At 41.3% G+C, this 21,570-nt stretch overlaps 1 protein-coding gene across 3 annotated transcripts in view; it reads right to left on the bottom strand.

The window, feature by feature from the left end:
- The window catches only part of TSPAN18 (tetraspanin 18), a 243,203-nt gene that overhangs the window by 214,916 nt on the left and 6,717 nt on the right, over positions 1-21,570 (bottom strand). The window contains exon 2 of one of the 3 annotated variants that reach the window (XM_077322256.1): positions 3,382-3,413. The exons of the other annotated variants lie outside the window; for them this stretch is intronic. The gene's annotated coding sequence lies outside the window, so the exon portion shown is untranslated. The remainder of the gene's footprint in view (positions 1-3,381; positions 3,414-21,570) is intronic. 3 annotated transcript variants of the gene reach the window in all.

The raw sequence follows: 21,570 nt of genomic DNA, 5'->3' as shown, positions 1-21,570 counted from the left end.
GGTACAAAAAAGTAGTTCTAGAATATTCATCATCATGAAGCCTGAGGGTCTTTGCATTTTGGATTACAACCCAATCCAATAATAAAAATTTTAAAAAATTGTCACCCTGTCTTCACTGTCCAATCAGACATCATGTTCAATAATCACCAGCCACACATTGCACCATACATCTGCTGCTTCCTGATGCCCCATGGTGGAAAAGTGTCCTAACGTACATCATGTCCAATATTCACAAGCTGCATCATAAAAATCGCAGATTCACTTCTTTATAGCAGTACCACAGTGCAAAAACATTGGTACTGAAAGCCCAAATCCTCTTGGATCCTCATGATTTTTGCATTGGGTCACCCCATATTCACTGTCCAATCACAGATCTTGTCTATAGTTACAGATTGCATCACACATCTGCTGCTTCATGGTGCCACATGTTGGGAAAGTGCTGTTACAAAGAACAGTTCCTCATGAATCCTCAGAATGTTTGTGTTGGGTCACCCTAACTCATTATCAAAACACAGTCACGTCTATAGCTGCAGATTACATGGAAAAAATCCATGGATCCAGTGCAATAACACCATCTAATCATTCATCACATCTGTGATAGAAGTTATGCCTCAATCACTTCATAGCATCACAGTGGTGCAAAAACATGAATCTAAAGTACAGCTCTCTCACAGATCCTCAGGATCTATATGGCTTTGGACATTATAGGTTCAGGATATCTTAGCACAGAAATCAGGAGGATTCATGGTTTGGAACTACATTTTTAAGCCATGAAGCAGTGGATGTGTGGTTTTTGTGGTGCTCCTTATAGATTAAGGCATGGTCTCTACAGTGTGATGGTGATTATATTTTGCTTCAGTGTAAAAATAATATGAAGAGCCTCTTGTGGCGCAGAGTGGTAAGGCAGCGATATGCTGTCTGAAGCTGTCTGCCCATGAGGTTGGGAGTTCAATCCCAGCAGCCGGCTCAAGGTTGACTCAGCCTTCCATCCTTCCGAGGTCGGTAAAATGAGTACCCAGCTTGCTGGGGGGTAAACGGTAATGACTGGGGAAGGCACTGGCAAACCACCCTGTATTGAGTCTGCCATGAAAACGCTGGAGGGCGTCACCCCAAGGGTCAGACATGACTCGGTGCTTGCACAGGGGATACCTTTACCTAAAAATAATATGAATTCATATGGATCCATTAAAATAATCTATATCCAGGGTTTACTCAGTCCCTATGAAATTTAAAGGAATTATTCAGGAAATCCCAATGCAGATTTATGTACACTCAGAAGACAGTCACACATTATCAACTCTCAGAGAAGCATTGCCTTGAATCCAAAGTGTTGCTTCCATTTGTGCTCCCAATTGTCCATTGTAGAGATGATGTTCCAGTGTACAACACATGCCTCTGACACTAGGTGTTTTCCAGCTTACTGAAAGATGCTAGACTTGACATGGCTGGAAACTCCTAGAACCAGAGAATGCCCTCTACACTGGATGACTGCCCCAGAAGCAAGGCTTAAAATCCTAGCAGAAATTAAAGAAGTGAATTAATCTCCATGCACAGGCAGTTCTTCTGTCATAAGTACAAAAAAAAAACAATTCCTGAAGATGCTTCTAATCCAGCATCCTGGTTCTTCAAACAGATGTCTCCAAGAGGCCCACCACAAAGGCTAAAGCCTCCTCACTCAATTCTCACCCCAATCATTTGGTATTCAAGTGTGTTAATAATAATAATATTTCAATAACTGGCTAATGAATATTACTAGATCTATTCTTCAGGAAGATACCTAAATTTATCTTCATGAATTTGATTTTTAAATATATAAAACCACTGGACTATCACAACATTAATTATGTGTTCTGTGAAGAAATAAATCCTTTTATCTGTGTTTATCTACTACCCATCAACATGCTTGGATGGCTCTAAGTTCTGTCCTGAATCTATTACACATCAGCCTCATTGAGCTTCAGTATTATAGAAAGAAAAAAAGTTCTCCTTATTCACATTGTCCACCACAAGCATGACTTCATGAACCTCAGTCATGTCTGCCATGAGTCATATTGTTTTCTAAACAAAAAAGAGTTTAGCCTTCCCTCATAAGAAAGATGCTCCAATCACATAATTATCTTTGTAACTCTTGTCTATAACAAGGGAGCTGATCATTCAGCAAGCTGATCAGATGCATTCAAGCAATTTGTATGCATCACACTTCCACAAATATACTTTTCACTAAAGGCTACCAGCTCCCCTGCCACCAATGCAGCCTTCCATTTTAAATGCATCAGGTAATAGTAACTTTTAAATTTTTATGTTAAGACTTACTATTTGGATATATTAGTGTGTCTTTGATTTTTCCCATGAACCCAGCTAATCATGTAGCCAGTTATTTCAGTCTGTTGAAATCACTTCTCAAATAGATGCTGCTGAATGCACAAGCATTAAAATAGTCAATTCCTTCTGTACAATATTAGTCATTTGAAGGATGCTTTTGATTGCAGAGTCACAAAAAAAGGATGAACTACAAGTGATGCTATACTTTATGAAAGTCACCATTTGAATGAGCTGAATGACTATGAACTCAGGGTTATTGCTTCTTCTGGAAATTAGATTATTTAGCTCTTGGACTGGATAAAATACATGACAAGCTGTAGTTACAAAAGTGGCTAGTAGTACAAAGTTGCTCAGATTCAGCACTATGCTCAGTTCAAGATGAACTTCACCAGGGGATACCAAGGCAATTTGATCAGGAGTACATAATGGAGGTGCCACAAAACACATTCACCTGGTGAGCATGTTCACCGTGAAATTCTCAACATCCTTAGGAGAACCTGACCTGGCCCTCCATGATGGATGAGAAGGAAGGTGAGGAGGAAGGCGGCAATGATTTCTAGATTGCATCCTTCTGAGTCCATCAGGTATGGCTCTGCCTAGATGGACAACGTAATTATGTTGAGATATTTGCCTCATTTTCCCTTCTTACAGAGGCAGCCCCTGGATGTATTTTATCATGAACTCAGCTTTGGAAAGTGGGGAGTATAAAACACACATCACCTTTGCTCCCTCAGGATAAGTTACAAGTGTCATGTGGACAAGCCATATATATATATATCCATCTTGAAATAAGGTCTGCAGGATATGAAATTTCATATAACAAAATTAAGATATATTTATTATGCAGTGCTGTTAGTAGGGAAAGAAGCTGGTAGAGACCCTGTAAGCAACATAATTTACATTGGATTCAGTCACAATAAAATCTGAGAGAACTAGAACACATGGTGAGAATCAGAGCCCTTGCAAAAATATAATGAGGGCCAGAGGGCAGTTTAAAATTTAGGTTCAAATTAGGGACACTTGAGCGGTACGGTCAGTAGAACTCCACACTATACTCACTTGTGTAAATTTGATCTGGCATCCAGATGCAACTGGAATGGAGAGGACAGAGAAGGGAGGGAAATAGTATTAGCCCAAGCTCATTCATCATACAACACCCCCTACTGCACCCATACATTGACTAATATGCAAAAACCTCACTGTTTCCAGATTCCCTTTGCTGTAGACTCTATTATTTAGTACTCTACTTATAGGAATGTGCAATAATGTTTGGCTTCCCATAAAATCTGGGTGGATTATCAATCACTATGCCAAGTAGTATGGGACCGAAAAAAACCAAAGGTGATGGGAACAGGCTATAAGTTGCAGATCAGTCAATGACCACAAATTGATTTAGCTGACAGAGACTGGAAGCCCAGGAATGATAACTATGGTCATATAACACTAGCCAGAGGTTTCCAGCTTGGAGTGGGGGGAGTTCAGTATTTTCAGCCCCCACCGTGTTCTTTTTGTTCTTTTTCCACTTTTACATCAAACCCTTGTCTGCAACACTCTCAAATTCACAACTAACTCAGCCCATCAAAGTAGACGACAGTCATGCAACCAGGCAATGCTAAATCTTTGCCTAGGAGTACACATTACAAATACTGTAAAGTTTACCACAAGTTCCTTTGCTTGTGCTGCCATCCCTGCTGGTAAAGGCTCACATTCTGAGGTGATGTAGCTATGATTGTCAGCTGAGATGGACACAGGAGGGGAAGAGGACTAATGAGGGTGGAGTCATTGGGAAGGTAATATTATTTGCCCTCCACAGAACCTTTAGGAGTGCAATGGAGAATGTGAAAGCTCTAGGCTGCAAGAACTTCTTCCTCCTTTAGGGGAATTAATATCCCCCCCTCCCCACCCAGAAGTTTAGGAATCTTAAAGGTGGGCAGTAGACAATTCTTGGCAGCAGTTTCTTGTACATAGGATGCTGGTGTTCACATAGTGTACAGTGTATTCAATGGCTTATGTTCTTAGTAGCTGTAAACATATGTTGAATATTCAAGTCCCCTAGTGCTCCTTGTAAAGCCATAAGGATATCTAAGAGGTCTCAGATGTTGAATCAGTGGTTCTCTCTCATAGAAAGACAATATAATCCTTCTTCAACAGCAGTCTTTCTCATATCTCCTAAGTATGGCTAAGGGCTTGCTGTTTAGTGGGGATTTAATCTTTAGGGCAAGTAGAATTCTAAAGCTCCGCATCTACCCCTCTGCTCATTCTGTAGCTATTTCTTCCTCTCTCTGCTGTCGTGGCTGTTTTCCTGAGTATGCAAGCAAAGCCTTTCCTCTGCTGCAGATTGGTTCCTTATCACAGGATTGGTTCCTTATCACAGGGTGCAAATGTAGCTTGATGCAGAGCCTCTGCCTTTAGTTTTACCACTATTCTGCCCTACCTCATGGTATCATGTGGTTTCAACCCATTTGTCCCAGCCTAGTGAAAAGCAGGCATATTTCATGCAAACAAGATTGATTCTTCTGGATAATCAAACAGCGCACCCAAAGCCTGAAATAGTGAAATGACCACCAGAAATTGAGAACATCAAACACAGAAACGCTAACTGGGTCCTGTATGACAGGAAAATGAACTAATAGTTTTGGTTGGACTACCTCCTTGTTAGGCACATATCTTTTGAATCATTCTATCCCTTCCTTCCCTTCATACTTTTTATTGCCTGGGAAATAAGACAGGGGGATGCCAGAATAACCAGCAGACTAGAAGATTTCCAACAGTTCACAAATGTTTGGATTAGGAGCATTACTGATATTTATAAATATATATCGTTTGGATTGGATCTTGATCAGTGTGTTTCCAGAATTTCATGCAGCAAAGTTGACAATGACAATCTGGAAAAAAGTTGTTGGTAAATTATAGATATTTAAGAGACTATCTGGATACAGATTGAGATTCTGTTTTATAATACAGATGCATAAATTGTAATTCTACTACAGCCATGATAATGTCTAATAGCAACACAAAGAATTATAATAGCCCCTTGGAGTTACAGCGAAAGAAAATATTGTTCAGTGGATTTTCCTTGAGCATAGTTTTACCATATTTTACATTATTATGATTAGAGATATAAAATAAAAACAATAATCCTACATTTCAGGATAAATATACATAATATGATGCCTGTGACTACTTACTGTGACATGCTTGAGTCATGAGTTTTTACTTATACACTGAGGGACCCCTAGCTCCTCCCTTGGGTCTATAGCACAAGATGTAGTTTTTCTAAAGAAATAGCAGTCATTCTTGTGCTATTCCTTGCAGAACAGACCATTTTTAATCTCCATCCAAGATTGTATTCTGCTCGGTATCCCTGAAATGTCACATTTCCAAAAGGCATACAGGACAAAGAAGCCCTCAGTATTTTGCACAAGACATTTTGCTTTATTCCCATTCAACGCTGTGAAATAACAGAGAAAAAACTTTTGAAAAAAATATAAATAACCACCAACCTTCCACAAGGCCATTTGCAGATGAAGAGTCTGTTTCCTGTCCTTAATGTGCTCTGGAGTCATAGTCTGGTACTGTGTTTCAGGAAGTGATGTAAATGTTCAGCAGTCTGATATAAACTAGTAGTGCTGTTCCCCACAATCAGTAGACATTAAAGGTTCCAAATAACTATACCTAACAACTATTTCCACAAAAGAAATAACTGTTGTAATTCCATTGAGTAGGCAAAATTATGTATGGCATTCCTATTGCCAAATTTTTAAAATTTGTATTCAACTTAAGTCTAGAAAAGCCTTTTTTCAAACTTTTGACTATAGGGGAGCCCCTGAAATAATTTTTCAGGCTTCAAGGAGCTCTGGAAGTGATGTCAGCTAGACACACTCCCAGAGTGACATCACCATCCCTGTTAAATGGCAGGCTCAAGGACTGGGAAGACAGACAGGAGGAGGTTTAACCCAGAGTAAGCATGTGAGCTCCACCCCTCTCCCAGATGCAGAGGCCAAGAGAAAACTCACACTTGAGAGGGGGTGCAAAGGAAGTGGCCAGTTCCCTACTTTGTAGCTGAGGTCACTAAGGAAGGGGGGGAACAATGGACCCCCTCTGTAATTCCCACAGACCCCCAGGTTGGGAATCCCTCGTCTAGATAATAGCTGATTGATAATTAACTATGTATTGGAGAAGGGCTTTTTAAGGAACATACGTAGCAGCTTATTTATCCATGTAGAGTATTTGTTCCACATTTGGCCACTGAATGTCAGGACCTTGGCTTTCAAAACCCTAATGACAGGTTTGAAGACCCTTGGATTGAATTGTAATTATGTTACCAACCATTCTGTAAGATCTATATTTTAAAGTCAGATCTCTGTCCTATAAGAAGGCTCAAAATGTTAATAAACATAAACATTGTGGTAAACAATTCAGGCTTTGTGTTTAAGAGCAAAGTAGTTGGTGGAATACCCACAGAAGCTGCATTAAAACTGCTGTTCAGTAACATGACTTTAATGATTGGGAGTTAGAGATGCACAGTGAGATAGTCAAGTTTACAGAATCCATCAAATGATTCATGGTGTTAAAATCCCACAAGGACTGTGAAAAGCTCTAGTAGACTGTCTTTTCAACTGGGTGACTCAGCAACAAATGGCAGATGACATCCAACATAAGTAAAGGAAAAATGAAGTACATTGGGACAAAATTCATAAAACACAATAATGTGGCAGATGATATTCAATATAAGAAAGTTCAGAGTGAGCTACTTTAATGTTGTGTAAATTGGTGTTAATTACTAATGAACAGATATTTATGTAATGACAAAAAGCTCACAGGGAACCAAATGGAGCATGAGTCTGTTCATTGCCCTAAAAGCCTGGAAGCTGATAACCAAGAAAACAAATTGGCAGAAAAATCAAAATTAAATCATGGTTTCTTTGACTGTTTCCGCACTAATGATATGATTCGGATTTGCATTTTTAAAAGGCCAAGTTTTGTGTCCGTTTCCGCATTAAAATCCGCTTTCCCAGGTGCAGTCCTGAATTGCTCTCTGACTAAGTGCACGTTTTGGACATTCCTGGTTAAAATGATTTCATCTGGGAATCAAATTTAGGGCTGCCCAATGGAGAAATATGTTGAATCAGGTTTTTTCCTGCATTTGCCATTTTGAGTCATTTGTGCATGCCCCTTCCTCATCGCAATCCTACCCCCCTATTAAAAAGCAGTCTTGCATAGCAGTGTTATTGCTAGTTATGCAATAACCTAGGCTTAAAAAATACATTCACTACACTTTGGGAGGAATTGGGAGGCAATCAAGGATGCAGAATGGTGGAATTAGGGGGCTCAATAAAAAGAAAGATGCAAACAGGCACCATTTTGCAAAAGAAATTGAAAAGGGGAAGGAAGCAAAGCATGATGGGAGGCTGCCTTTGTAAGATGTGGATCACATATTGTGAATTTCAGCCTGGGAAACAAGGGGAAGAAAGCCCAAAGCTTAGAATTGACTCACAGCATCCAAACGAAATCCAAAGCAAGGCAAAAACTGGTATGTCTCCTAATGCAGAAACAGTCTTTATGCACTATGTGGTATTATTGTCACTGATGGCTAACTTATGCTTTATAAAACCACTACAGAACTTCATGGATGATAGGCTTATCAATTAATATTAATTGATTAAGTATCTAAGATAGCTAATAATGGAATATCTGTGATCCAGAAACTGATTACTACAAGCTGAACCAATCCTTGTTATTGGACCCCTGCACTAGTATTCAGAGAGTTAGCTAGCCTGAAGTAGATATTATTATGCTGACTTTCTCCTCTGGTTGACCTGGAAAGTGAATTTTCCATTATTGGCTATCTCGGTAGAAGAGCAATCGGGTGATTTCATCTGATGTTCCCCTGTGAAACATGCACTGTGCCCTCAAGGATCCCCTGAACCCAGCATCATCCTTTGGGGTATAATAGAGCTGTCTGTGAGAAGAGGGAAATTTCCTACCTTTTAACCATTGTTCATAACATTCAACTCATCAGTGTGCTATATCTCCAGGGTGCGCTTTAGCTGATCCTATAGAACATAATGGGTGACTATAATGCAAACAATGGCACACAAGCAGAGATAGTGATTACTGGCAACTTCAGACCTGGAGAAAGGAATGATGCAGGTGATCGCCTGGCACAATTCTGTCATGAAAAATGGGTTTTGCATATTGAACACTTAGTTCAAACAGCATAAACGTCACCTAAACACTTGGACATCACCAAATGGACCACACAGGAACCAAATTGACTGTATTTTATGCAGCTAATGATGGTCCAGTTCAATCCTTGCTGTCAAAACATATCCAGATGCAGATTGTGGTTCAGATCATGAACTGTTACTGGTTAATATCAAAACAAAACTCCACAACATCAAGAGAACATCAGGGTTAAAAAGTTCGATGTAAATAAAATTCTGCTAACATATGCAGTGGAGGTGAAAAATCAATTCCAACTATTGGACCCAACAGAGAAGATGCCTGATAAACGGTGGCAGGAAATTCAATCATCTATTGTTGAAACAGCAGTTAAACACATACCGCACAAGAAGTAAAAAAAAAAAAAGATTGAAATTGCTCTCAGATGAAACTATAAGAATAGCTGAATGTAGAAAAGCAGCAAAATCTGCAGGCAAAAGGGAGGAAGCAAAATAAATTAAATGTGGATTTTCAAAGGGCAGCAAGAATAGACAGTGAAGCTTACTGGAATCAGAAATGCAAGCAGTTAGAAGCTTACAAAAAGGGACACACAATAAACGCTTTTGCACAAATAAAGAGGTTCTGAATGCCATTTGCTGCTCACAAAAGCATTATCAATGATAAACAAGGAAAGGAACTGACTGACCAACAGAGCATCAAGAAGAGGTGGCAGGAATGCAAAGAAGAACTGTACACATGCAGAATGGAATTCCACTCTCTTTAAATGGAAAAAGAAATAGAACTTGAACCATTCTTGAGGAGGAAGTTGAACAAGCCTTGAGTCAATTGCCAAACAAGATCCCAGGTATTGACATTAGACCCATGGAACTGCTGAGATGTGTACTAATCAAAACCATTACAACTTTGTGTCAGAAAATCTGGAAAACTAATAACTGAGGAATGGAAACAATCTATGTTCATCCCACTACCACAAAAGGGTGACTCAAAAAATGTTCCAGTTATTGTACAATAGCCCTCATTTCTTATGCTAGTAAGCTCCTGCTCAAAATCATACAACAATGCATAGCAAGAGCCATTGAAAGTGAATTGCCAGATGATCAATCTGGCTTTCAATGTGGCATGGTACTCATGATCACACAGCAAACCTGTGCTAGATTTTGGAAAAGCCACTGGAATATCAGAAGGAAGTCTACATCTGCTTTATTGACTACAAGAAAGCTTTTGATCATGTGGATCACAACAAACTGTAGGAAGCCCTGCAAAATGGGGGGTGCCAGTGCATTTGATCAAACTGATGCAGTTGCTCAATGCAAATCAAGAAGCCATTGTACATACACCATTTGGTGACACTGACTGGTACAAAATAGAGAAAGGAATGCACCAAGGTTGGATTCTTTCCCCCTTCCTGTTTAACTTGTATGCTGAGATCATTATGAGAGAGATTGAACTGAAAGAAATAAAGCATTGGAATTAAGATTGGAAGAAGGAATATAAACAATTTTTGGTATGGTGATGACTTGTCCATTGGGTTTTCATACTGGAGATACTGGAGTGGTTTGCCATTTCCTTCTCCAGTGGATCACCTTTTGTCAGAGCTCTTAGCTATGACCTGTCTGTCTTGGGTAACCCTACATGGCATAGCTCATAGCTTCACAGAGCTATGCAAGCCCCCTTGCCACGGCAAGGCAGCGATCCTTGAAGGGGGAAACTCAACATCAAGAAAACAAAAATCATGGCATCTGGCCCTCTCAATTCCTGGCAAATAGATGGGGAAGAAATGGAGATAGTGACAGATTTTATTTTCCTGGGCTCCAAGATCACTGCAGATGGGGACTGCAGCAAAGAAATTAAAAGACGCTTGCTCCTGGGGAGGAAAGCTATGGCAAATCTAGACAGCATCCTAAAAAGCAGAGACATCAGCCTGCCAACAAAAGTGTGTTTAGTCAAGGCTATGGTCTTCCAAGTTGCAATGTATGGCTGTGAAAGTTGGACCATAAGAAAGGCCGAGCGTCAAAGAATTGATACTTTTGAACTCTGGTGCTGGAGAAGACTCTTGCGAGTCCCTTGGACTGCAAGGCGAACAAACCGGTCAGTCCTAGAGGAGATCAGCCTGGACTGCTCCTTAGAAGGCCAGATTCTGAAGATGAAACTCAAATACTTTGGCCACCTCATGAGAAGGAAGGACTCCCTGGAGAACAGCCTAATGCTGGGAGTGATCGAGGGCAAAAGAAGAAGGGGACGACAGAGAATGAGGTGGCTGGATGGAGTCACTGAAGCAGTAGGTGCAAACTTAAATGGACTCCGGGGAATAGTAGAGGACAGGAAGGCCTGGAAGATCATTGTCCATGGGGTCGCGATGGGTCGGACATGACTTCGCACCTAACAACAATGGTGATGACACTACCCTTCTGTCAGAAACTAAGGAAGGCCTAGATCTAGAACAGCTGATTACCGAGGTCAATGAAGTAAGTAAGAAATCTGACCTTTACTTAAACACTAAAAAGACAAAAATAATGACCACTGCAAAAACAGACACATCACAATAACATCACAATTGATGGTGGAGAGATCAAATGAGTTCAAGAATTCATTTTTCTTGGATCACAAATTGATGTGAGTGGTGATTGCAGTATGGAAATAAAACATTGAATGTGCTGGGTCGCTAAGCAATGATGAGCTTGAACCGAACATGGAAATGCAAGGACATAAACCTGACTACAAAATGTAGATTAGTCAGATCTATCATATTTCCAGTAGCCATTTATGGCTGTGAAAGTTGAATGATTAAAAAATCAGACAAGAGAATAATCAATTAATTTGAATTCTGATGTTGGAGAAGGCTTCTGTGGGTTCCATGGACAGCAAAAGTCTGATAAATCATTGGTAAGCAAAATCACAAAACCCCAGCTCACTTATGTTGGCCATATCATGTGATCCAACTCAATGGAGAAAGCAATTATACTAGGACTAGTAAAAAAGCCCATTGTATAAAGAATACAATGGGCGCTAGCAGGCGGGGGCAGAGCGAGGGACAGGCGAGGGTCGGAAGGCTACCTGAAAGAGGAGGCGGGCGGCGGCTCCTCGGCGGTTGTAGGCGGCATTGTGGTTGTCGGCGGCTCCTCGACGGTTTGTCGGCGGCCGTTAGGCAAGGGAGCCCCCGGCAGCCACGCGCAGCGCAGCTGCCGGGGGCTCCCAGGGCGGCGGCCAGACGCGCCTCTCGTTGTGTCAGGCCACCACCCAGGGAGCCCCCGCCAGGCGTGCCGTGCTGGGCTGCGGCGGCTCCTCGGCGGCACCTCCGCGGCTCCTGATGGCTGCTCCTCCGCGGCTCCTGACGCGGCTCCTCGGCGGCTGTCGGCGGCTTTTTGGATTCCGGCGGCTCCTTGGCGGTTTGTGGTGTTCTGTGGCCATGAGGGCAGGGAGCCCCCGGCAGCCGCGCTTTGCACCTCCAACGTGTCAGGCCACCGGCAAAGGAGCAACTGTGAGCTGCGCTGTGCGCAGCTCGCAATTGCTCGGGGCTGGGAATCGGAGGGACCAATACGATTGGTCCCTCCAATTGTCTGTCTGGAGGAAGGGTCCAATCCGGACCCTTCCTCATCTTGGACACATCCCGCCCCAGAATGCCTTACCGCTTTATTTAGTCCGCGGTGCCCGCGGCGCCGCAGGCGGTGTTTAGATTGGTCAGTGGAGAAAGGAAACTAGGCTGACAAAGAGCACAGTGGTTGGATACAATCAGGGTGGACACCGGCCAAACATTGCACAGCTGAGGAAGGTTGTACAGGATCGAGGATCGTGGTGGCAGCTGTGCCATGGGATTGCCATGAGTCGGACATGACTGAACAGGTGATATTAACAACAACAAATAGAATGAATGAGTTTTTATGCACTTCCATAGAAAGCATACCATGTTATTTCCAATTGCGTAACCCATGATTACTAGAAGACTCATATACAGTTCCTTTCTGTTTTCTTTATAGCAAACCTTCTGTGTTCTAGATGCTGAAATAATGGAAGAGCAAAGAGTAGCTAAATGGGATGTTTGTTGTCTGAGACCCTAACAAGTGGATGTTTGTCCCTCTGCTCCAACTTTTTGCAGTTATTTTTTGTGTAAATCTATTAATTTCTGAGAAAGATGGATTTCACCACTGGAATCCAATAATCTGCTGTGTTTTTCTTGTTTCAGCCCCCCACCCTTTGCCATGCCTTCCCATTTACTCCCATCACTGACTGACCATCTTTGTCTCCCCAGTTTTTTCTCTTTTTTATTTCCATTAATATCTGTTACAAATGAATAAACACCAAGTGACCCAATGCCATATCAGCTTGGTTCTGGTTCCTCTGCTTCCACTTAATCACATGGTTCAAACCATGAGCAGATGGGCAAATAAAAACACCCTGAATGCTGATTGCTGGAACCTAAATGCTTGCCTTTTTCCAGATAATTGTGGCAAGATCCAGCAGCAATCTGTGCTCCTTGGAAATCAAACATGTTACTATTATATAAATTCATGCTGTGTCTTTACTCAGAGTCTCATGAAGCATATAAAAAGAAAAGCTTCCTTTAAAATGGAGCCCAGCATTTCAGACATGGGTGTCTCAAATTAGAAAGATAAAGCCATAGCAAACTAACACTTTAGTGACCTAATTTCCTAAGTGCCAGCAGATCTGTCTGTAGCTGCACTGATTAGTAATCTATACAGTTTATCCAAATCCTAGCAGAAAGATCAGAGACTAGAAAATCAGAGTGAAGCATGTATGATATATGTAACAGAGAAGTTTTTAAATTATCTAATTAATTTATAATTAAATACTGATGCAATCCTCAATCTTGTTCTTTTTCTCTGAGATCATGACCTTTTGCATGAATGTGATATTTTAGTTCAAGAAAACAGAAAATGGTTTGAAAATAAAGGCTTTGTGTTTGGTTCCTGTGTGCACTGTATTTTCAAACCATTTTCTTCACATTAGAATCAATACATTATAAGTGTTATTATCTGCATCAAATGCATATCAACTGCATGTAATATAATTTGTACAATAGGAAAATATCGAATTAGCAACAACAGCAGTGAAAATGGGCTAAACAAAGTGGCTTACAATGATAACATACAAAAATGAAAAACAGGATATTTATCTTTCTCTTGTCACCATCACTATCCTGAATAATTTTGTGTCATCTGCTAACTTGGCCACTTCACTACTCTGTTCTAATTCCAAATGATTTACAAACAAATTAAACAATACCGGTCCAATACCAATCTTTGTGAGATCCCACTGCTTACTTCCCTTCTCTGTAAGAACTGTTTATTCCTTGTCTTTGCTTCCTGTTATTTAACCAATTTTGACCCAAAAGTAAAAATAGCAGATTCCCACTGAAGAGCCAGTGGAAGAATCAGACCAGAAGCACTGTGAAAGGACCCATCCAGCATCCTCTCGCTAATGAATAAAGAAGGCAATGGGCCAGAGCAAAAGCCTGGACCAGGAGAAGGAGCACACACTTGATAGATGAATGTCTCACAAATGGCAGTCTTATGAAAGACAGCACCACTCTCTAGAATAATTATTGCAAGATCTAGGACTCCATTCTGTGATCGCCAGTCCCTATATAAGCTTCCAGTTGACCTCTAGCATTTACTGGTTCAACAGCTCTCCAGCCTAGCTAATCCTGGAATAATCCTCATAGCAAGTATCCTGATATTCAGATTCTGTACCAAATGTCAGCTCTAATCCAGTCTGATGTTGGATGTTCATTGGACTCTCTGTGGCTTTTTTTCCTGAGTGTCTAGGAATATGACATACATCTAAGCATTGACCAAACCTAAGCCTCCTTAATTCCAGCAAGTATGCAGCTTCATGTGCCACCCCCAACCATTCTCTGGAACTGAGATGAAAGTTAGTAGGACTGGGGTGAAAACTGGTAGAATGTGAAGTCATTGGACAAAATCTGGCAGGTCAAAAATATAAACTGACAGAATCTGCCAGGCCAGTTTTCAAAGAGGGTGGTCATGGGTGACTTCAATTACCCAGATATCTGTTGGAGGACCGACTCTGCTAAAAATACAAACTCCATTAAATTCTTGTCTTGTCAACAGCTTCATTTCCCAGAAAGTAGAGAAGGGAACCAGGGGCTCTACTATTTTAGACTAGATTCTCATCAATAGGGAAGAACTGGTAGATGAGGTAGAAGTAGTGGGCACACTTGGTAGTAGTGACCATGTGACTTTGGAATTTACAATTGTGGGAAAGAGAAAACCTTTACGTAATTGGACATATAGACTGGACTTTAGGAAAGCAGATTTAACAGACTTAAAGGTATGTTGGGTAGAGTCCCGTGGTCAGAAAGAAAAAAAGAGATGGGAGACCAAGAGGGCTGGGAGTTTCTTAAAAGTGAAATACTGAAAACTCAATCGCAAACAATTCCCTTGAGAAGGAAAGATGGAAAGAGCCTAAGGAAGCCAAGGTGACTCCATAAACAGCTGTCAAATGATTTGAGGAATAAAAAAGAGTCATTTAGGAAATAGAAGGAAGGCCTTATTACCAAGGATGAGTATAAAAAAATAACGAATAATTGTAGGGACAGGGATAGAAAAGCTAAAGCTCAATATGAGCTTAGGCTAGCAAGAAGTGCTAAACATAACAAAAAAGGCTTCTTTAGTTATATTTCAAGTAAGAAAAAGAATAGGGACACTGTAGGACCACTGCTAGGACAAGAAAGTGAAATTATAACAGATGATGAAGAGAGGGCTGAACTGCTTAACTCCTATTTCTCCTCAGTCTTTTCTTGAGGGAAATAATGCTCAATGTGGAAAAAACATAACACAACAGGGGAGATGGGAATGGTGCCCTAGGATCACTAGTTTCTTTAAATGTAGCAAAGTCTTCTGGGCCAGATGAATTGCACCCAAGAGTACTAAAAAAAACTTGCAGACATAATCTCTGAACCTCTGTCAATTATTTTTGACACTTCTTGGAGAACAGGTGAGGTGCCAGATGATTGGAGGTGGGCAAATGTTGTCCCCATCTTCAAGAAAGGAAGAAAAGAGGATCTGGATAAATATAGACCTGTCAGCTTGATACCTGTAGCTGGCAAGGTTTTGGAACAAATCATCAAGCAGTCAGTCCTTGAGCAGCTGGAACAGAGAGCTCTGATTTCTAAGACTCAGCACGGATTTTGCAAGAACAAGTCATGTCAGACCAACCTTATCTCTTTTTTCAAGAAAGTGACTGCTTTACTGGATCAGGGGAATGCTGTGGACATAGTTTATCTGGATTTCAGTAAAGCATTTGATAAGGTTCCATACGATATTCTTGTTGACAAGTTGGTAAAATGCAGGATGGATCCCTATTCTGTCAGGTGGTTTGATAACTGGTTGACAGATGGTCAACAGAGTGTACTTCTTAATGGTTCAACATCTTCTTGGATAAGAGTGACAAGTGGAGTTCCCCAGGGATCTGTCCTGGGGCCTGTGTTATCCAACATATTTATAAATGATTTGGATGAGTGTTTAGAGGGGATACATTAAATTTGCAGACGATACTAAACTGGGAGGGGTAGCAAACACACCGAAGACAGAATCAGAATACAGGATGATTTTGATAGGCTCAAGAAGTGGGCTAAACTGAATAAAATGAAATTCAATAGGGACAAATGTAAAGTTCTGCATTTAGGTAGGAAAAACCAAATACACCAATATAGGATAGGGGAGACTTGTCTTGGCAGTAGCATGTGTGAAAAGGATCTAGGAGTCTAAGTAGACCACACATTGAACATGAGTCAACTGTGTGACTCGGTGGCTAAAAAGGCGAATGGGATTTCGGGCTGTATCAAACTGAGCATTGTATCCAGATCAAGGGACGTGATAGTACCACTTTGCTCTGGTTCGTCCTCACTTAGAATACTGTATTCAGTTTTGGGCACCCCAGCTGAAGAGGGATGTAGACAAACTGGAGCATGTCCAGAGGACGGCAACACAGATGGTGATGGGTTTGGGGATCAAGATATGAAGAAAAGTTGGGGGAGCTTAGTCTGTTTAGCCTGGAGAGGACACGATAACCATCTGATAACCATCTTCAAGTATTTAAAAGGATGCCATGTAGAGGATAGAGCAGAGTTGTTCTCTCTTGCCCCGGAGGGACGGACCAGAACCAATGGGATGAAATTAATTCAAAGAAATTCCATCTAAACATCTGGAAGAAGTTCCTGACAGTTAAAGCAGTTTCTCAGTGGAAGAGGCCTCCTCAGAAGGTGGTAGGGAAATTTTTAAACAGGGGCTGGATATCCATCTGATAGAGAGTCTGATTCCATGAAGTTTCAAGGGGGTGGCAGGTCACAGTGGATGAATGATAGGGTTGTGAGTGTCCTCCATAGTGCAGGGGGTTGGACTAAATGAGCCAGGATGTCCCTTCTTTTATTCTATGATTCTATGTTTATCCTCAGGCACCAAATAAAATGTGACTTTTTAAACTCATGGTTTTCAATTGCTATTATGGCAGGTCTAAATGACTTTTTGTTTTGTCTTTGTGCCTGTGTCTTTTATATTTTGTATCTGATTATTTCAGGCTAATGGGTATTCTGGTTTTCCATTGCAGTCATAAAACCAAGGATGGCAGTAATATACTCTGTTTTAGTTGACAGTTAAAATATTAGAATAACTTCTATCCCATTGAATAAAAAAGTTTTATCCATCTTTCATGTATGCTTTTGGGCTCCCTCTTTCACTGAGAGCCTTCAAACCAAATAACACTTCATTTGACATTTTAGAGATTTTCACAGGTGTTTTTGACAGTAAATGACATTAAATAAAAGCTCAGAGTACTTGGTTACCCACAGGGAAAATAAGAACTGTTGTTTTTAAAAAAAAAAAAACTCCTGAAAAACATTTATTTCTCCTTATAAAAGCTGTGAGATTGTCCTCCCAGCAAATGTATGTCAATACAATCATTTTTGCTTAAGCATTTGCTGAGCAATATTAGAGACTTCCAATACAACTCTGCCATTCCAAATTGAACTACACACTTTACCTTTTAGAACAGTCAATCACAATATAGAGACATGTGGCATGGCTGTACCTTTAATTTCTTTAGAAGTTAACCCTGCATGCTTTCTTTTTTCCATTGCTCATAAGGAACATCACTTTATCTGGAAAGCTGATTTGTGCACTTATGAGAACCATCTTTGATTAATCTTTTGGATACACCCTGAGACAGATGAGGAATAACAGTGTGTACATACAACAGAGAATATAAGGGCCAAACTACATGTTATATTTTTGAATTAATTGGGTTCCTCAACAACTGAAGGATAAACCTGGACCCAGAAGAACAGATCCAAGTCTCATTTGTGGCAAGGACTGCATTGAACCATGTGCTTGACTTGCCAGGTACTTCCCTTTTGAAAAGTGAAATAATGGCCATAATTGGCCATGTCTTAATTATATCCATGAGTGATTACTGCAATACCCTGTATAGGAGCTGCCTTTGAAGACTAGAATCTCCAGTTAGTGCAAAATATAGCACCAAGGCTGCTGGCATATATTTGCATGTTTTCTGCTGCTCTCTACCTAGAACTTTCCTTGTTTACATTTAAATGACAAGTGAAAACATTCCTATATCCAGAAATCTGTTGTTTAATGATATTTTATTGTTACTTGTGCGGCCTTTTTCAGGTGAATTTCAGGATGAATTAAGATGTACCACAGGAGACTTATTCCCTCTCTCTTGAATGTCTGAAATGTATCTGTCACCTTAAAAGACAGAGGTTTTCACACAGGAAATAGAGAAATCTAGAGAAGAAGAGCTGGGTTTTTTTTACACCCTGCTTTTTGCTACCCAAAAGAGCCTCAAAGCAGCTTTCAATAGCTTTCCCTTTCTCATCTCAAAACAAACACCCTGTTTGTGAGGTAGGTGAAGTTGAGAGAGCTCTGAGAGAACTGTGACTGGCCCAAGGTCATCTAGTCATTGCATGTGGAGGAGGAGTGGGGAATCAAACCCACTTCTCCAGATTAGAGGCCACCACTCCTATCCACTGCACCAAGCAGGCTCTCTAGAGCAGTAGTCCCCAACCTCCGGTCCGGGGACCGGTCCCAGTCTGTGGATCAGTTGGTACCGGGCCACAGCTCCTCCTCGTCCTCGTCCCCGGCTGCTGCCTTGGGGGCTGCCACTCTGCCGCCAATTCATCTTTGGTGCTCTCCTGTGGCTGCCATGGCTGGGGCTCCCCCTTGGCATGGCACTGCGCAGCTGCTGCTGGCAGCACCCCCAGTGGGCCACAGGAAGTCGGGGGCACCGGCGGAAAAGCAAGTGGTGCAGGGGCTCAGGCCGCTGCGACATTCCTCGGCAAAAGACTACCCCCCCCCCAGGCCTCAGTAAAATTGTCAAGCATTGACAGGTCCCTGGTGATAAAAAGGTTGGGGACCACTGCTCTAGAGGAAAGGGGACAGATAATTACAAGCTGTGACAGAGGACTCTGTGATCTGTTCAGTAGGGCATGTTTGGAGTCACCAAAGGTGTGTCTACACTTATACAAATCATATGTTCATTTAAAGGGCCAGATGATTTGACCCTAACTGTCATGTACCCACCCCATACCTTATACAGTGTTTCATTATATGAAGAAAATGGATGAAACAGAACTTAGAGTCATTCTTAGAATCTTGCAAGTCTGTTTTTGTAGTTCCTGAGGAATACTAGGAGAACAGCAGTTGCTATTCCACACATATCTCCAAATACGGCTTATCATAATGTAATTAAGGTCCGAAATGAATATATAATTCCTCAAGAGTTCCTGAGAGGAAAATTTAGGGGACCATATGTCCATTTTTTTTTTACTGGGCGCAGAACTGCTCTAGAGATCTTGTCACTACCTTTTATTGTGTCTCATCCACACTCCTGCCAGGTTGCTATGGTTACTTTAAACCTTCATCTGGAAACCAGAGTAACTCTCACTGTTCCTGCAGATTCAACACTAGGATGGACTCCACAGCTGGGAGCCAAGCTGAATGGATGCAACAGTGGGAAGCCTCAAGCCGTCTGTAGACTGATCTTCAACAACAACAACAAAACACTACACAATTTGCACACCTCTTTCTGCCTGCTGGAGACAGCCCTGTTTATTTATTCTCCGACTCTCTTCTCTATTTAGGCAGTATGAGATAAAAACTGAAGAAGTAACTTGCCAGATCTAGTCAATGACTTTAGCAGTCTGTTTCCAACACAACCATCCACAAACAAGCCACTAGAAGAGACAGCAGTAGGAATTACACATACCATTTTAAGGGGGATTGATTGAAAGCTCATTTTGAAAATGAAACAACTTCAATTTCTATGGGGATGATAAATAAGAGGATAACAGAACACACAGGAAAGAATGAATGAGCAACATTATCTAACAGGTGAGGAAGGGTTTTTTTGGGGGGGGGATCTCTGTTAATTGAACTTAAAGAAATAAACCCATAGTGCATATAATTAGATGGAGATTCAGTTTAGTCATGGAAAATCATAGCTGAATAAAACTATGGGCTAGGTCACTAGATTAATTAAGTTACAGAAAACCAAGATCAGAGGAAAAGCTTTGCAATCAATTTATTAAACAGTTTTAGGTATGTGCACATCATATAAATTCAGATCTCCTAATTTAATTATGGCTTGTACTTCCTTCGGGGCATGACAGGCTGAGCTGCCAACTCTGGGTTGGAAAATACCTGGAGATTTGTTGTATGGAGACTGATGGAGTTTGGAGATGTGAAATATCCCAGTGGGCTATAATGCCATAGAGTTTGTCTTTCAAAGCAGCCACTTTCTCCAGGGGAGCAGATGACTGTGGTTTGGAGAGCAACTGTAATTCCAGGAGAGGTCCAGACCCAACCTGGAGGTTGGCAACTGCAGTGGAGGCAATGAAGCCAAACCATGATTTGCATGAAATCTGTATCCTGTTTTCTCACCTAATCATAACTAAAATAGTCCATGGCTTCATAATGCATCTGAACTGAGCCAGAGAATCCCTTCCTGCTGACAGAAAGACTGCCCCTTCTATACAGGCTCCCTTGTGTCCCAGAGAAGAAACCATGAAGAGAATGAACTCTACATCTCATTGCATCCAAGTGCAACAGGCCAAGAGAAAGCCTCTTCCCTTTTGCTATAGTGCAGCAGCCTATCAGTGTGATACACTAAACAGCTTTCACCCTTCATCAGCCAGGAAAAGCAGATCTCCTGGTGCAGTGGGGCCTGCAGAGAGAGAGAGAGAGAGAGAGAGAGAGAGAGAGAGGTAAGCTTTTAAGAGCAAAGCCTAATAGCCCCTTGAGAAAAGTAGCAGCCGGGTGAAAGGAGAGGAGGGGAGAGTAAGAAAGGTTGGGAGTGAAATAGACTATATTTATATATATATATATAAAGGGCTTCACCTGAATTTTAATCACACCCGGGGGAGGCATGAGATTTAATATACAACATTACACAGCTGCTTTGCTACACAAGATTAACTTTGTGTAACAGGATGAATAAAAATATATTCCCAGTCCAAGTTTCTGAAATATTCTGGCCCCAGGCAGTTGGAGGAATGGGCATGGAATGTAGAATGAGGCAGGGAGACGATCTGGAGATGCTTTTAAGCACCAGACGAGCGGCAAGCCAGAGCAGCGTTCTAAGACCAATACTCCATAGCTCTTCTCAATGAATAATGAATAATTAACTTTCAGCTGCAACGCTTGGTGGCAAATCCATGTCTCCCTATAGAGTAGATGAGATAGATCTTAAATTAATACGTCTACAAAAAAGTGAAAGGAAGCAAGCAAGCAACAGATTGGGCTTCCCCTAGGTTCTGCTGATCCTGCTTGAGCAAGTCATTGTTTTGTGCATAATCGTAGGGATGGCCCACTTCTGCTGTTGTAGGTTGGAATTTCCCTCAGTAGTACAAATTCTGTTTTGACTTTTGACAGCATGCAGTAAGAATGCTTGCAGGAATCCCAGGAGGGAGATGTAAAAGGGGGGGGGGGGACCACTGCAGCAAAGCTTTTTAAAATTTAAAAATCCAAGATATGCTCTTGCTAAATACACAGCCCAAATGCATGCGGTAGA

This window comes from Paroedura picta, chromosome 2 (assembly GCF_049243985.1).
Source record: "Paroedura picta isolate Pp20150507F chromosome 2, Ppicta_v3.0, whole genome shotgun sequence".
NCBI lineage: Eukaryota > Metazoa > Chordata > Lepidosauria > Squamata > Gekkonidae > Paroedura > Paroedura picta.
The sequence above is the reverse complement of the archived record's forward strand: the minus strand, read 5'-3'. Positions and strand labels throughout refer to the sequence as shown.